This window comes from Bactrocera neohumeralis, chromosome 2 (genome assembly GCF_024586455.1).
Source record: "Bactrocera neohumeralis isolate Rockhampton chromosome 2, APGP_CSIRO_Bneo_wtdbg2-racon-allhic-juicebox.fasta_v2, whole genome shotgun sequence".
NCBI lineage: Eukaryota > Metazoa > Arthropoda > Insecta > Diptera > Tephritidae > Bactrocera > Bactrocera neohumeralis.
Window position 1 is genome coordinate 61,149,637 of NC_065919.1, and position 18,144 is coordinate 61,167,780.

At 34.2% G+C, this 18,144-nt stretch overlaps 1 long non-coding RNA gene across 1 annotated transcript in view; it reads right to left on the reverse strand.

The window, feature by feature from the left end:
• Nucleotides 1-238: 238 nt before the first annotated feature.
• Nucleotides 239-18,144, reverse strand: part of LOC126767080 (uncharacterized) — a 105,633-nt gene continuing 87,727 nt past the window's right edge. Inside the window, exon 4 of the long non-coding RNA XR_007669013.1 lies at nt 239-269. This is a non-coding gene — a long non-coding RNA (uncharacterized LOC126767080). The remainder of the gene's footprint in view (nt 270-18,144) is intronic.

The following is an 18,144-nucleotide window of genomic DNA, read 5'->3' on the forward strand; positions in this document are numbered from 1 at the left end:
TTAGCCACTCATAGAAGTAATCTGATATTAATATAAACCAACTTGCCAGTCACATGAAAGACTGAGGAAGTTCAAATTGATATAAAAAGATGTAATCTGCCTTCAAAACAAGTTTCAACGCAGTATTTTCTTATGAATCCCCTTAGGTTATGATAAATATTTTTTACTCACTATCAATTACATTTCCATTTTTCCTAAAAACGTTTTTACATATAAATTTTTATTTTTTTAACACTTACCGAAACAAATATAAGTACAGGTAGTAAATCCTGAAAAAGAAAACATATATTACTTAACATATGTTTATTTGTAATACAGTAAGGACAGCAATACCAAAATCTCTAAATTAAAAACTAATTGCATTAGAGAAATTTGGGAAAAATAAATTATATTATAAATAGTATATTTAAAATTAGTAAGTATACATGGATGTCATAAATTTTCAAAGGTCATTCTCTTGGAAAATAAATAAATTATTATTTCAGAAAATGTTGTGTGATTAGTTGATCTTTTTACTGGAGTGCGTATATTAACAATTTTGATATATAACAGGGGGGGAAATTATTTCTCTGGAAATTTTTATTATAAAAAGAATTGGAAGCAATAGAGTTGGACTTTACGATATGAAGTAATTAAATATTACTTTACTTATATAATTTTATTTGAAGCAATATACAAGATTTTGAAAAGTTCCTTCTACAAAGACTTAAAGGGCATTCAGAAAATAACATTATCCATAAATTGCTAATATATAAAGAAAACCTTCCTGATATACTATTACTAATAATCATCAAAAGTAATGATGTTCATAAATTTACAAAAAGTTCAAATCACTTTCATTAAAGACACAGTACTACAATAGCGACAAAAATCTCAAACGCTTATTTTATGCTGCAATGTTCGATTTTTCATACTTTTGTACGCACAATTTTAACCATTAATTAGCTTTTGGATGCCATTTATTTTCCGTTACTTTTTGTTGGGCTTATGTTTGTGTAAATACACATGAATAAATAATATGTGTAAGATTGTATTTTGATCACCATAGGTGCCTTGTCATACGCTTTAAAAAGTAATAAATAAGTTTGCATGCCTCTGCTAAAAGAACATAAATACAAATATATTTATTGTTGCCCTACTGATTGCACCACATTCAATTCCACTTTAGAAATTATTTTACGTTTTTCGCATTTTAATTACGCCACTCATTGACTCCGCTTTTGGCTTATCATCACCTATTAGTTTAAGCGCATGCATACGTATGGTTATGAACATGTGTATACATATGTTCCAAGAAATGAACACTCTTGACGGCCATGAAAGATACATTCAACAACAAGTGTTGCGCCCACAGCCATAAATACCCACTCACTTTTTGTTGCAAATGAAGAAAAACATTTTTTTGCAACTCTCTGATTTTCGTTGCAGAGTTTTATTTTTTTTCCAGTTTCCATAAATACCCACTTTTTTGTTGCTGAAATTTTTTTTGTGCTTTTTTCAACTCAACCTTAGAAGTTTCTTGATTGCTACTTGGCATATTTGTGTTCTTACTGTTAGTTTCAGTTTGTGTTGCAGCCACAAGGCGTTAATGAATTTTTCCGTATTGATTGCAACACTTCATTTCTTTAATTCCTTATCTAAATTCTTTTGCGTTTTCGCATATTAGTTGTAGTAACCTACGAGTATGCAAGGAATATTAATCAGATGGAATATATTCATGCTTATAAATGTTCATAAATCTGTTTTTTACTCTAATGATTGAACGATAAGCAAAATCGTTGGTCATAAAACCAATATAGTTGTGAGAAATAAAATTTATAAGAATAGAGTTGGGTTCTATGGCTTATACAGAGTTCACAGTCGTATGTGAAACCAAGAAAATAGAGCTTTTGTGTTCGATCTTACTACTAAAACAAAAAAGGGCCTTGTGGAAAATTCAAATTTCCTGAGGTGTCTAACTTCTATTCTCATCATTTCGATGGAATATATAAGAGAGTGAGCTCCAAAGTTTTAAAGCATTGATCTCGGAAAAGCATAACATTCAGTGAAAGTGTTATGATGTTTCCACTTCGTTTTATTCCATACAAAATGGTCGTCGAGGACGCCAATGGTGTGTTAGATCCGCGGCAACTAGAGAGAGGCTTGCCTTACTAAGTGCAAAAAGCCTCTCTAAGGATCGATCTTGGGTGAAAAGGTTCTTGCAATACTCCATGGACTGACGATAGGTTAGCCCCTGTCGATAGCAAATATAATTAACAACAAAGAGAAATTTCGAATAAAAGTCAACCCAACTTTTTATTTACTCTCTGGCTTGAGTTAAATTGTTGGGCGAGTGTTCATTTATTCAAAAAAAAACTTAATCAGCAAAAATTCCAAACCGAAGCACCCATCAGATATATGTATGTATATACTATGTCCTCCTGCATCATATCACATTTGAGCATTGCATGACTATTCAACACTTAAATATTAGTTAAATTTCTATAATAATGATTAAAAACAATAAATTTTATACACTTTTACAGTCTATCGCCTACTTTTAAGCCATTTCCAAGTGACTTTTGCAAATTGTGTTATTCTTTCTTTATACTTTATTTATGGAATTTTTGAATCTGTGTGCTTTTGTTATTGTATAAGCAAGGTTTTGAAGCTTTTAGGTCGAAGTTGCTGTAAGAGAGCCTGATATGTTTTTAGTTAAAATTATTTCAATTTGAATTCAATTTGAAAAGTTTTGTTGGAAAATGTTTTTCTGTTAACTTCGAACTCGGTGTTTCAATTTAATTATATTATCTTCGATGGTAATATTTACTCTGCTGATTTCACTTTTGGATATTTACAGGTATTGTATTCAATTTAGAAATTCTTAATTGATTAATTCTTGTACTGTTAAACATATTTTCAAATGGATTAGTTGCAAAAATTTCGGACTTGCGAATTTGCATTTTATATTTAAATTAAATTGAGAGCTTGTTTAGTTGAAAAAAGAAAAAAACACAAAGATTCCTTACGATACCTTGATTTTCATTGTTCAGCTTACATAGGCACTATTTGAGTTAGTGACTGGTCTGAACAATTTCCTCGGAGATTACGCTATTGCCTCAAATAATAATTCATGCCAAATTTAATGAATATATTTTATGAAATGAAAAAACTTTTCATACAAACACTTGGTTCCTATCGTTTTTTTTTTTAATTGCTATTTATAACCGCAGTCCCTTAAACAACCCAATAATTTTCAACAAAACGCTCAACAAAGTGGCGCCGCACAAAGGTGTTTGCTGACAAAAGAGGGTTTTCAAATTCTAACGTTGGGAACCGAAAAACACTCACTTAAGTAAGTAATTTTAATTTCTTCACAAATTTATTCAACTTAATTGGGATACAATAACAAACATCTACACAGACACACACACATAAATACATATATTTCGGGCAAACACTCAGCCTAATTTGCGCAATTTAAACACGCCCCAAACATCCGAAAGCAAAAACTTCCGTCAATTATACAAGCCACTACCTTTTGTCAGAAATCTAAATGCATTGGAATAAGGTCGACTCAATCCAATATTCGCCCTTTAACTTTGAAAATCACCCATATAAATATCTAAACTGGTACACCAACAAAATTTCATATACCGTCAGCCTTACATAATAAGCCATGCGTACCACGCACACATATATATACTCACCTCACTCAATTTAAGTTGACAATTATAACTTCCTCTGTTTTCTGCCCATCACCCATCCTATCTGTAATACTAGTCTGCTATATTTATTATATTTTGTCAGTTTGTGTACTTAAGGGTAATAATAAAGAAGTGACCATCCTGCCAGACAAAGCAGGTGTAAAGGAAAATAAACAAAAACCGGAAGAGGGAAAAGTAAACCGACAAATCCTATGCCATAAGCTTAAGCGCCTTTGCTCATTTTGTGTGTTCGTTTTTTTGTTTGTGGCTTTCCCGATAAATTTTTACTTTTTTATTAAAGTTGAAATATTGCTAGTTTTTGCGCAGAAAAGGGTCTTAATCTTAATCTGTGGCATTCATTTGCTTTTTATTACATTAAATATGAACCACGTGCTTGTATGGACCAGTGAAAGCTGCAAATAACAACTGGTTTATGGGAGAGTTGTTCTATGATTTCCACAATAGATTATTTTTTCTTTAAAATGTTGGGTTTCTAGTCAAATTATCATTACAAAATCATTGAAGTTTTTTTTTTAAATCTACCTAACCTATAGAGAAGGTATTGAGTAACATAAGCTTTTAAAGAGAAAAATTTGCCTCATATGAGACAGTCACTATTTTAACGGTGGTTTGATTCCACGTGGTTTTAGACTCCCAAAGAAGAAAAATCAAAATTTTTAAAATCAATATATCAAAAATTGGCTATTTATATTAGAAATAACGGGGATGAGGTTCAACCAATTTTTGGCATACACACAAATCATTGTCAGAGAAGGATTATTCCTGGATTTAAATTATATATCTCAGACATTGACCGATATTTTCGATCAAACTTTCAACTATAAATACTGGGGTCCATTCGGTACCTAGGGTCTTGAACAGTTTTGCTTGCATGTGGACAATTTTTGGTCAAAAGGTGCCCTAGTTTAAGAGAATTAATACTGAAAAATTTTATTCCGTTTTATTAATGATTTTGTGTACTGGAAAGTTAAAGAATCAAATGGAATTTTAAATTGTTTTATATAAAAAGTAGGCGTGGTTGTAGTCCGATTTTCTTATTTTCGCACTGTAATATAGGGATGTTAGAAAAATGATATAAGCACGTATACGTATACGATTTAGTCGAAATCCGTTGGTGGGGTCCGGACATATGGAATTTCACCAAAAAGTGGGCGGTCTCACGTCCATTGTCCAATTTTTACCCAGTTTCCCATAAAGCCCTGCTATACCATCTCGTATGTAAAGCTTAATGTCTCTGGCGTAATTAGTTATGGAGTTTCATTAAGATATCTTAATTTTTACTCAAGTTACAGCTTGCACAAGCGGACGGACAAACAGACAGTTTTATCTACATCCCGATAATTTATATATTTATAACCCTATACCTATCTCGATTAGTTTTAGGTGATACGTACAATCGTTATGTAGCAACTGGTTGCAAGGGTACAAAAACCGTTACATTGGCAAAGGTTTTTTATACAGCGCTTTTACTAATTATTTACTGGTACGAGAATAGTTGCCTTAAAAAATGTGTTTTGATTTGGTCTACGATTTATCTGAAAGCTTAATAGTAGTGCTTCAACGGCAAGTAGTGGTGAGTGAGAAATATCGAGCATTGGGAACACACTACCGACTTATTCACACGTGTCATTTACAGTGCATCTGTTTCCCTCCTAACAACTGAAAGACTCTAAGCATTTTTATCAAAAAATATATGGCTATATTTCGTCTACTGGCTCTTAAGCGTCTGTGACTTCTTTGCTTTCACACATCGAGTATCATTTTAATCCGGCATATTCCCTTTCGGCGATTTCAGCAGTTTCTGCTGCTTCTTCAATTTTCGCATATCCTTCAATGTGCGGTCTGCTGCTTACCCTTCTGCCACCAACACCCACAAACACGTAGATATTTGTTGTAAATTGAAATGAAACGCAAATTAACTATAAAAATGTTGCTTACTAGGCAGAGATGTTTATCAATGGTAATGACTGCAACTTTCAACACCCCGCCCACTATATGTAATGGTCTTTCGACACCCTTGGGGTGCTACTTCTTTCTGCTCCGTGCCATTGATGATGTTATTAAAGCAAATAAACGCAACTCCGACCAATTTTAACTGCAACCGAATGAATGCTAAGCGATAATCTAATGTAGCTCGTGCCACAAACTCCGCAGTCACTGTACAGCTGGAAGTGTTGTTGCACTCACGCATTTACGTTTGTGTGTGACACGCCATCGGCGACGTTTGTTTATGTGAGCTTGCATCCCACAGCCGCCGGAAGAGCACGACACACAGTCAATGCCACTAGGCAACGGAAGTGCCACACACCATGAGGCTTCCGGTGTCGAAAATGTTTGTGGCGCAATTCAGACAGCGATTACTCGTTTGTACGGTCATTTTACCCACCATTGAGGTCTGTGGTCCTCGAAAATAGTTGGCTTAGGTACAGAGAGTGGTTAGTGGTTTGTTGTAAAACATTTACACACAACATTTGAAAAAAACGAACAAGATATGGCGCATAGTGTAAATACTTAAGGCGATTAAATCTTCGGCTGTCTGCATGTGATTCCCAATGTTTTCGCGAGGCAAGCAGATGAGAGTAGGCTTCATGTAGTTCTACTCGCCAATTGGGTTGCTTAATGGGTAAGTTGGAGAACCGATGTAAATGTAGGTTAGCCAAACAAACTAGCAGAAGGCAAGATTTTTTTTATCGCTTCTACTAGAATACGATTTCTGCTTTGGTCTTGCTGCTTTTAGGCGCAATGCATTGCGACCATGGGCGTGCCTGCCAATTCGCTGCGTAAGAGCCTGCGTGTGTTGACTAAATATTTTATGAAATGTTTGCAGCCAAAAACACAAATGTGCCAATAAAAATACTAAAAGGAATATATGTAAATACTTTTGAGAATAACTTAGTATGTATAAGAAAAATATGAGGAAAGTCTATATTCCAAGGACCACAAAGAGTAAGGAGCTTTTGCATATTTATTGCACCACTTTGATGGGAAAGGCAACGTGTGAAGGCCGACTGGTTCAGGTGGGCTGAAGTAAAAATAACTTTAATTAATTAAATCGATGTTAGAAAAGCACTATCCAAAACACAATGAAAATTCAGAAATTTTTGAGTCACAGCTTGAGTTATTAGTGGATACCTTTCTAAATAAAACTTAACAAATATGCGATTTGTGTAGATTTTATGTAAGGGCGACACCCGACTGCTTTTCACAAATAAAACGGCGAAAGTATAGTGCATCTTCAAATCTCACCTACTTTACGGCCATACACATCCCTTTCCTTCCTTATTTATTACTTTCTCTGTGGTTACGTTACCTAAACACCATGGAAAACCTCCAAAGCTGACTGGGCTGCCATGTGCTGACCGTCAGCATTATGTGTGATCGAATAAATCAAAGCAATTGCAAATTAAAGCATTCATCAAAAGCTGGTTACATTTGTTGCTTGGCTTACAAAATCACATAAAATATGGGTTCGATGAGCTGCGTGGTGACTAAGGATGCTGTTTACTCACGTAAAAAAGCACAGCCATATGTATGTATGTATGAGTGATGACTCTCGTTAGCGGGTTGATAAGCATCTGTTTCCCAACATAAATGCAGAGACAGCAAAATTTTTGCGCTAGTAGATGTTTTATTGGAAGTTAAAACCTTACTTCTGCGTTTAAAAATGTGGCGCAAAAAAATTTAGAATAACTATAAAGCGACAAAATATAAGGAGATTTATTATAAAAGCGAATTTCATAAAAAACTGTATGCAACGGCTCGTTCAGTCACTACTGAAAAATAAATACCAAACAGAAAAATAATTAAATAAGGTTGGTTAGTTATATGCAGTTAATTATTATTATGAAAAACGAATATAAAAAAATATAATTTTGTATAACAATGTTTAACAAAAATAACAATGGGTCCAAATCCTTATTTTTGTAGACTGAATGAAAGATACAATATATTTTTTAAAGATTTTATCAGATTTTTTTTCGTCAAAATAAAGAGAATAAATTCTTTCAGACAATTGCGTAAGACAATTCGGTTTAATGGACTGATTAAAATATTTTCCAAAATTTTGTTAGAATATGCATTTTTTTGTGAATTTTTTATTAAATATTTTTAATTTTAAATAAAGAAAAATCACAAAATTTAGTAATGGGTGACTAATTATAATCTTTAAGGGGGTATTCTAGTCTAGAATTTTGCAAAAATCGATTTTTTTTTTTGCATATTCTTAAATTCCTATTATTTACCGACAGCGTATAGACTGCCTGCAGTTAGACTCAAATCTTTAATCGCGTCTGACATGATTTCTCAAGTTCTAATGAACGGATTAACTTGACATTTGGTGTGGACTTTCCTTATATATCTCTCTATGGTTGGTACTAGGATTATTAAAAAATTTTGATACTATTTGTAAAAAATTTTGATCTTTACCAAAAAACGGGCAAAAAATTCAAACAGTCGCCATTTACTGAAAATTTTTTTTTATTTATCCTAGTTCAGACGATAGCGGCATTTGTGCTGATTAAAATTTTTTTTTTTTTTTTCAGATCACCCAAAGTGTTGGAATCGTGTCAGGAGGGCGCACCCTTATTTTCAACCCCCGCCGCGCCATCACGCCGCAATTAATCAAATTAACACAAAATTTTTTTTAAATTGTTTTTCTTGTATTCTTAAAATATCAATAAATATCTGATAAAAAATTGCATAGTAAAAATGTTCCTAGTTTTTTTTTTTTTAGACTTTAAGAAATGCCGTTAAATAGCATTTCTAGACTAGAATACCCCCTTAATACACTTGAGCGCAGTTTAGTATTTTTGAACTTCTGTCAGTATTTGTTGCGCCATCTTATTATAATAAATATACACATAGAAAAGCATATGTGATATAATAATGCACACACTTGTATGTACTGAGTAGACAAGCGTTGCACAGCACTAAAATCTGGAAGTGATTTTTTAACTTTCATATCTTCCATTTTCTGTTTATTCTTTCCGTGCGCATATGTGTCCCCAAACATCTCAATCGATGTCTCTGTTTTTATTTAGTATTTTCCGGTGCATTAAGTCGTGCGTACGAAGCAATAACTTTGCATTATCTTTCGCACTACTTAAGCAACAACAATGAAACGAAAAAGATGAACAACACATAGTATTTGTATATATAAAAATAGTTTCCACAGATACGCAGATTTTCGTTTTTGCTAATTATGCACACATTTACTTCTTTGGATTACACAAACAAATCGGTGAACGTTGCAAGTTGATCTTTAGCACACGTATATATTTTAGGGTTACCAGTACAAGGTCAGCAGATGTCACGGCATTTAAGTGGACTAGTCTCTATTAGGAGAAAGTCCGCTTATCATTCCGCGTCGTGTTAAAGAGACCTTTACCTTCATGTCTTTCTCTCTGTAAATTTTTGTTGCTTCTGTTTGGTCACTTTTTCAAATGAAATCTCGTGGCGAAAGCAAATTGAGCCTGGCAAAATCTTGGCAAAATTTAATTCACAGCGAGAGCTAAATGACTGAAGTTTTTGATGTGGTCTTCCTTGTGTACGGGGTTCACCGGTGAAAGGCATATAAATATTTATACTTTTGCAGATTGTCCGTTCGTTGTTTGAAAATATTGAAGATTTGACTAAAATGAATTGGCGAACATTTTCAAATATTCCTCTCAAATTGCCGGCAAAAACCAAAAAGTGAAACGGATGTAGAATAAACTAAACAACAATTGACAGCGCATGCAATGGCTGAGGTGAGAAAGATGAAGACTTTCAAAGTACAAAATACTTAAATAAAAAATTTAAATGCACAACGTTGCCGGTGAACAAAAGTTGTGCGGCCAAACCGAATTGGCTTGAACTGTGTTAGAGATTATGGCAGGCAAATGCACGAAATTTGATCAAAAAAGTTGAATTTTAGGTGGATCATACATCTTCAAACTTTGTTTTCACTCCATTTTTCTAAAAGCTGTAACTTTATAAATTTAAAAATGCAACAGTATTTTTTAAAATATTACTTAATATATCATTTTACTATTCAGCCGATGATAACCGATGTTGTTTATATTTCTATCAGTTTTTTATAGAGTAATTTACACATCATTTCATAGCGTCGGTTAACTTCCTCTTGAGTAACGAATTAAATTTGCGCTTTTTCGAAAAATCTCCAATCACCCGTACAGTGGGCTGACGCTTCCCGTTATTATCATAATAACAGCAATTCTCAACAAAAATCAACGCATTAAAAAGGCGCCTTTTGTGAACGCAAGGATTGGTTAAATCCACGTTGCCGTTGAGCAATAAGACGAATTATATTGAAGGAGGGAAAAATATGGTGAATCATTTGCAGGTTATTTTACATACAGCGTATGCCAATAGGGATGACCTGATTTAGACAGCTCGTTGTAGAAATTTGTATTTACGGATTTGTGCCAAGTTTTGTCAGTATGTTCAGTAAGGTTTGCCATTTCATCGTGATTAACTTTGGTGCAACGACTAGAATTTGTCCAAGATTATTATGCAAATTTACGTCCTCCGGTATACTACTATAAGAGTTCTGCACACAGAACAGCGTAAAATTCTCTTGCGGTTCAGGAGCCGCAATTGCATCTCCAGAGATCGACGGATTGGGCTTGTGGTATGGCGAAAATATCGGATCTTACTTTTTCCGAAATGAGGCATGAAATGCCGCTACCATTAATACTCAGCGTTAAAACACAATGCTGACTGACTTTTTTCTTGGAATTCTCTATTTCCAACAACACGGTGCGCCGCCTCACGTTTCACGTGAATTCAGTTAAATTTGGATTTATTAAATTAAAGGTTTACGCCAATCAACCTGTAACGCTCGAGGTGCTTGAAGAGAACATTAAGCGCACTATAGCCGCAATTCCAGCCGAAATGGTGCATCGAGCCATCGAAACCCGATTTATTTAATGTATAGTTTTTGTGCTGCATATTTTGTTGGTGTGATTTTTAATTTTTTCTCAAACTCAAACGCGCTCACTTTCTTTTGATGAGCTCGCGGAAGCCATCGGCTTCCCTTCATGACATGCATACATATTACATAATAATATATGTGTAAGCTGTGAGCTAAAATATCTCACTAACATAACCACGAACGCGGAAAGTACACACATATTACGCAAAAGACCTCATTTTCGATCTTGCGCTGACATCATTTTACCTTTCATTGCTTTCCGCTGACGCTGCTCTGCTTCCATTGCTGCTGCTGTTGTTGCTTTTGATGAATCTCTGTAGCGGAAGCATTTAACAATTTTTCAAGTACACTAGCTCGATTGCTATGGGGAGCGATAAAAACGAATGCACAAAAATGTTGGTAAGTAAGTACAGACGCGTTTGTTCTCAAGCAGCTTTAATGCATCGCCAAGCAGCAAACAGATAATTTTTGTAATTTTCTCGACATTCGCGACACTTTCGTTTTCACTTTCCCATTTCACTTTCATTTCAGTTTGGCTTTCCCACATTGACAGACTTTTGCTATTCTCAATAGCAATGATTTTCAACATAATTCTGTGTCAAAGCAGGGATAATGTCTTGTTGAGAAAAATATGTCTAAAATATAATATTAGGCTTTTACTCACAGCTTTCAACGATTTAGTAATGCACGATTGTATCGGAAATAAAAGTAAGAGACCAAACAGCATAGCTAACATCTTGAGGAAATTGAGAATGTACTTTAGGTTTCGCAATGTTTTGAGTTAAGTGAACGTAAGTACGAGCGAGTTCCTTTTAAAGTTACGTTGGATTAGATCATCTTCTTCCAAAAAAATTCTTAAACATCCGATAATAATTTTAACCTTACCGCTTGGACACCTGTATAGTGATGACCAGTTTCTAAATGAGCCTCTTTCTCCTACTTAATTTTGGCAAGGCATACAGTCGCCTAACGTATCATATTGAACCATAAAACTTGAGAACTTAGAACTCCAACGTTTAGAGAAAGGCTAACCTCGCTGAAAGCAAAGGGTTCTAAGAAATCTCCAGAAATTGTTTTTCGTTCAAAAGTGTTTTGCGAAGGCGCAATGGACCTCGCTCTATATAATAAATGTTTAATACTATGGAATCTGAAAGGACCACATCAAGCCTTTTCCACATAAAACCACCGGAGTCCTGAGTTTCCTGTTTACCAGCCTGCACGATAATCATGTCTACTTCGAATCTTAACTTTTGTAAATACTATGTTTGAACCCGGTAGTATGGTCCATAGAAATACATGCGACAGTAGTACAGACTATGTTAGCGAGTGAAACTGATGTATAGTTGTTTGTTTGATTCGTTACTCCAGTCTTAACACAATCGGAAATGTTTTTATTGATAGTATTTACTTCATTTTGTCAGTTATCATTCATAAGTCAATCTATCACGACAGCCTTTCTCCTAATGCTACTGACATTTCAACTATTTTGGAGCTGGTTTGTTGACTTTTTGACTTCTTCAAACAAAAAACCTACCTCAAGCCTTGACAAATTGTCATGCCCGGGCTTAAAATTTTTCCTAGTACTTTGTCATTGCCCTGCAAACATCGCTTTGAAGCAAACATGGAATAGTTTAGTGAGGTTACAAAACCAATCCGTATTCAAGTATATTTTGTAAAGTTCTGACGAAATACTTGTGTATGGCTCTATATAACCAACACAATATGTTACTTTTCCATCCGGCGGAGATATTTAGAGATATAGTCCTTAAAATGGCGAATGCGTAGGTCTCAGATGTCATGTGTTATTTCATGTAAATTTTTCTATATTTTTTACTAAATTGTTCTATATATTTGGTACGGCCGAATTAGTTTTTAGAAATCAAATTGAATATTGTGTAGTCTGATACAAGCATTTTTCGCTGAAAAAATTATAGGGTTATGGAATTTTTACGATAACCTTTGCAATAGTTCGAAAATTCGCAAGAAGACTTTATTATATAAAAGTATTAACACACAAATCAAGCCGACGGGCTTCCTCAATTTGGTGCTCTACAAAAGCTATTTCAAAAATTTTAGAAAATTCTATCCAATTTAAATGAAATAAGCAATCTTCAACTTTGATACTATTTTTATTAAAGAGTCTACTGGGACCACCCAGCGTGTATTACTTTGTAAGTGTATGTATATCATAATCTTTTTCTAATTTGTTTCCGGTTATTGGGACAAATCAGGTCATAAAAATTGTTTCTGGTAATAATTTGACTCCGTCGACACCTTATGTGATTCGACTACAAGTATACCTCATTTTCCTCTACTCACTATTTGCTTTTGCATGCGATAATGAAATAGTGTACTGCATTTATGCGGGGAAAATATAGACTTTTAAAACTTGTTCTATTTGAGACCTATTGCAATGTTAATTTTGGATATGGAGTTTAAAAATACAGCTAACACTGTTCTCAGCTAAAACCATAATCACAAATAATTACATTAGAGCAAAGGAGCGCTTAAATAAACACTTAAAGCAGTTATTACTGAATAATAGAAAAATGCAAATTAGTTCCATTCACTGAGCTTTCACAAAAAAGTTTCCGAAAACGTGTCAAACGCAGTAAGAAGCTTTTCACTAATTACTAAAAGTTTTACATGTTATCAACAAGGTTTTTAGTTTACAAAAACTTAAGCTTACAGGGCTTTCAATAAGGCAATGTTCTTTGCGGGGTTGGTCCTCTTGGCAGCTGTTACTTTATTTATACTCACTTTAATTTGCCAGTTTATGTTAAACAGACTTACTTCGAAACACCGTTTACGTTTTACGATATTTCCGATTTCACAAAAAAATTTGTTGAGCCATGAAGGTCGCGTTAGTTTCAATGGGTAGGTAAATGAACAAAATTCTCGCCTTTGGAGTGATGTTAATCTACAAGTTATCATTAAGACGTCGTTGCGTCTATAAAAAGTCATTGTTTGGTATGCTCTATAGGCAGAGGAAATTATTGATCCATATTTATTCAAAAATTAAGTTTTTGGCAAATAAGTCCGAAATGAATAATACATTGGAGAGGAATATTCGACGTGTTATTGCTGATATACACGTATGGCCTCTATCGCTACAAAAAGTAATAGAAAAATTGGTCCTCTCCACTTGAATATATTTGAGACAGTCAAAGCGGCCCGAAATAATTTTATAACATAACATCAAACACTTATATTTGTATTAAAGCTAGTTGTTGGTCATAACATTAAATTATATGCGTTTTATGTCCTCTTGAAAATCTCTAGAAAAAGCACTCTTTATATATTTAGGTTATACACCTATTTTATAGTTAGATTTAAGGCTGTATATATGTACGAGTACAATCGTTGCAACTCCGACGGCCCACTTTTTTCTCTTTTCATTATTAAACTTTATTACTTTCTTTTTCCTGCCACTTTTTTCTAGCATTTTATATTGCCAATTATTTTCCTCATTATACACGCCCAACACACAAATACTTGCACGCCCGAGCTGGGAAATAGAAAGGAAGGGAAAGAGAAGTATTGCCTTGGCCAAGTGGTACAAGTGTTGCTGCCGGAAATGTGCTGGTGGCATTGGCAATACGTGCGCCTTTCAAGTGAGTCCCTTGGGAGTTGTATATGGGCGTTTTGTAAGTATATGCGTGTGGCCACTAGCTAAGCATGGCATGAAAGTAAGCTGAAAATGAAAATGCCAAGTGAAATTAAAGCCCAAAAAAAAAAAAAAAATACACGCATATACACGAACGTTAACGCTACTCGTGGCCAGCAGTTGAGTAGCATATATTGGCTGAAAGTGCTTCAAGAAAAACTTCGAAACACAAACAGTGCTAGTAACAACACAGCGCCATTGGTGTCGATAGTAAACCACTGCAAAAATAAACAACAAAACTTTAACAATAACAGTTAGTGTTAGTTAGTGGTGGAACTCGCCAGCGCTTGACAGTAAAAAATTGTAGTAAGTTCTAATTTGAGCTTAAAACAACCCAGCTCCCGCCTTGTCGTGCTGCTACGGCGCGTTCTCCCGCTTGGTGAGCTCATTCTGCTGCTCAAACACTTTCAACGGCTCATTAAATATGCGCGCCGTTTTTCTTGCCTTTGTATTGGATTAGTTCTCTTTCGCAGTTGGGAGCCCAAAATATTTGAATTTTAATAATGAATGAATAAAACTCAAGGCTTTACGCTTTTAATAAAAGAGTCTGCTTGGTGCACGTGTGCTTCTTTAATTCCTACATAGAGCAGGTAAGTAGGCTATAATTAATGTGCTGCGGCAATCAACGGCAAGAATCGCTTTGCTTATATTTCCAGCAGTTAAAGCACTTTTGGGAGTAGTATTTGGTGAAGAGCTTATACTCTTAATGTGACTCGCACATATCTTTTAAAAGGTAACAGGCGAGTAGAAGACTTGTTTATTTAGGAATCTGTAAATATTTTATTGAAAAGGACTTACGAGACACAGATGACAGTCTTGCCAAAAAAAAACCAATTCTTCAATTTTAATCGATTTACAGGAGTTATAGGGAAAAATGGGTGTTTATGAGTGTGTGTAAATGAATTCAGGACCTCATTTCAAAACATACATATCTTTAATGTAATATGCAAAGATAAGTATGAAGAATATATCTTTTAATATTTTTATCATTTACAAAAGTTGAAGAGTGTGCAGAAAGGCGAGACAAACCTTCTGTAAGTGAATATGTGGAAATAAATCATACGTACATACATATATGCTTATATACGTAAATACCTTAATATGTATTCATTTTTAAAGTTCGGGAGAAATAAAATTTGGAACTTAAAGAAAGAAGTATATTATGAGAAACCAATGACTTGATAATTCGATTTTAGCGAAATAAAACTAAACTTCAACATGAACGACTGAAATGTCGAAAACACCCAAACTATGGCTAGTCCGAAAATGGCCTAAAGTTAAGGCTTTCCTTTAATGAATTTGCCGAACAACTTCTATTCTAAGTACTCATGGCTAAGTCTTCCTGATACATCAATTTCTACGTCATTGACCTAATACATACCAACGATTTCGAAATAAACTATGTAACTGAGGGCATATTTTCTGATCGTTTATACAACTTTTTATTTATTTTACCCAATGTTGGAAGCCAATTTTTTCTTAGCAGACGGGCATTAAATTGAGCGAAGAGCAAGCTGAGGAGAGCAACTCCTGAAAAATAAAATATTAAATCAAATTATAATTTAAGGCATATGAACCAATCAGATCTGGACTGCCTAATTGTCAAAAAAATCATGAAAAAAAATTTTGATATTATTTTCAGAAACCAACCCTCTTATTGTTTCATTCTTAGCTTATTGATTACACCAATTAGTTCAGGCACGAGGTTAAAGCATAGTAACTAAATTATTATTATGCTACCCAAATTGCTTCATTTCATTTAAAACATTCCACCAAACACGTCAACTGGACTGATCTGTCCGTCAGTTGGGAAGCTGAAAATATCTGGATTAATAATAAAGGCTCGAATTTTTCAGAGTTCTACTGAAGATCTCGTATGAAATTCTTTTACAATATGAAGTCACCCATTAAGAGCAAACTAAGTAAGAAGATCTTACAAAAGTGTTTCGCGAGTCCGTTATATTAACAGACACCGTACATTTGTACAACTAGCATACAATTAAAGAAAGCTCCATTCAAATGAAGTGAGATCTACTCAATTCCACTTATTTATGTAATATATATGCCATTAAATTTTGCATTACGTAAATCATGTTGCAATGCTTTCATCACGTTTCCTTCTATAACGAAATAATGCTTCTTCCGCGCAACACTTTACGAAGCATCAAAAATACACTAAAATCTTATGTAATTAATTCTCTTAAAGCTTTAAATGAACAATAATCACAACTTATGCGACAAGAGCAACGCCTCCAACACACAAAAGAGATGCAAAAAAGAAAGTAAACGACTGACTTGACAAACCTTACGTTTTAATTAAAAACTCTGAAAACAAAAGCAATAAAAAATCACAAAGTAACTAAGAGATGTGACAATGACATACATTTTTTCACTGCTGTTTACATCACGTCACCAACACCCTGCCACACGCAGTTTGCGTTCCAGCTTCGTGTACGGCAACGAGACATGCGACACGAGTGTTGGTGGCTTGGCATGTTTTAGCTTGCAACGCCTTAGGAATGGCTGACTACATCAGCGGCAGTCGACTTTTTGCAAAAAATATACGCACGCATACATCCATACGTAAACTATCTTGTGTTTGTTGTAAGGCCACACATACATATAACCACTTCACTTTTTAACTGACAACTAACAAATTATAAAAATTAACTTGCCTCATAAAATGTAATAGCGCGATCTGTGCCACATAGAAGACAGTGGAACTATGTAACAGTACAACGTCGCAATTTATAATGCAATTTTTGAGGAAACGAATTTGACTAGTGAGTGATATTAAGTTTACCAAACAGAATCGTCGTACACGCTATAAAAACTGTACCTAAACGAAAGCTAACTCCGTCGATTTAGCTTCCTCCGTCCATCATCCCGTCCATCTGTGATCAAATTGAAATTCTTCTTCACCTGGTCTTTCCAACGGACTGGACCATAAATCTTTCGCAGAACCTTTATCTCGAAAACTCGCAACGTCGACTCATCAGTTGTTGTCATTGTCTAAGCCTCTGTGCCATATAACCTCATACAGCTCATCGTGCTAAATTTTATTTCCGTATCCTTATTTTTCTTTAAAAGTAAAGCATGGCAGTACAGAGGAGAATTAGGTGAGTGTGTTCGTGTCATAACTAGTTTGGTATTTATGATTCTCTCAAACCTTTTTAGTCAGAGTCTAATTTCATTAAATTTATACAATTTATTTGGTCAAGGTGCAATCTACTTCTCTAATATTAACTGTCTACAGGTGTTTGTCATGGCGTATGAGTAATGTTTGGAAACGTATAGCTTATTTCTTTTTAATTTTCTTCTTAAATGTCTCATAATTATTGAAAATGTTAACTAATATGAGGCATCAATAATACATATGTGATCGCAGTGCCAAAGGCCATTGCATTAATAGCTCGACACAGGCGGTCACAAAATCAATTCATAGTGCGAGCTGCGAGAGAAATTCTAACGATTATATAGTTGTGCTTTTAGTGCAAATAAAAATGTGTTATGTATGTACTATATAATTTTTTCTGGACAACATTTTTTGAAGAATTTTTAAGGAAAATACTAAGGAGAAACACCGAATTTAAAAATATTAATTGTTGCTTTAAAAACATTCTTTTGGTATAGTAAAGCCATTACAAGGAACTGAATAGTTACATAAGTAAATAGGCTTTATTAGGGGTGGACAAATAGTTTGTTTTTATACTCTTAAACTTAAACTACAATATCCAAATTCGCCCACGACAAATCCCTTTAGCAGCGATACTGTAGAAATGGATGGAATCACATTATAACCCTGTCCAATATCTAAATCAATGAATAAATATAGG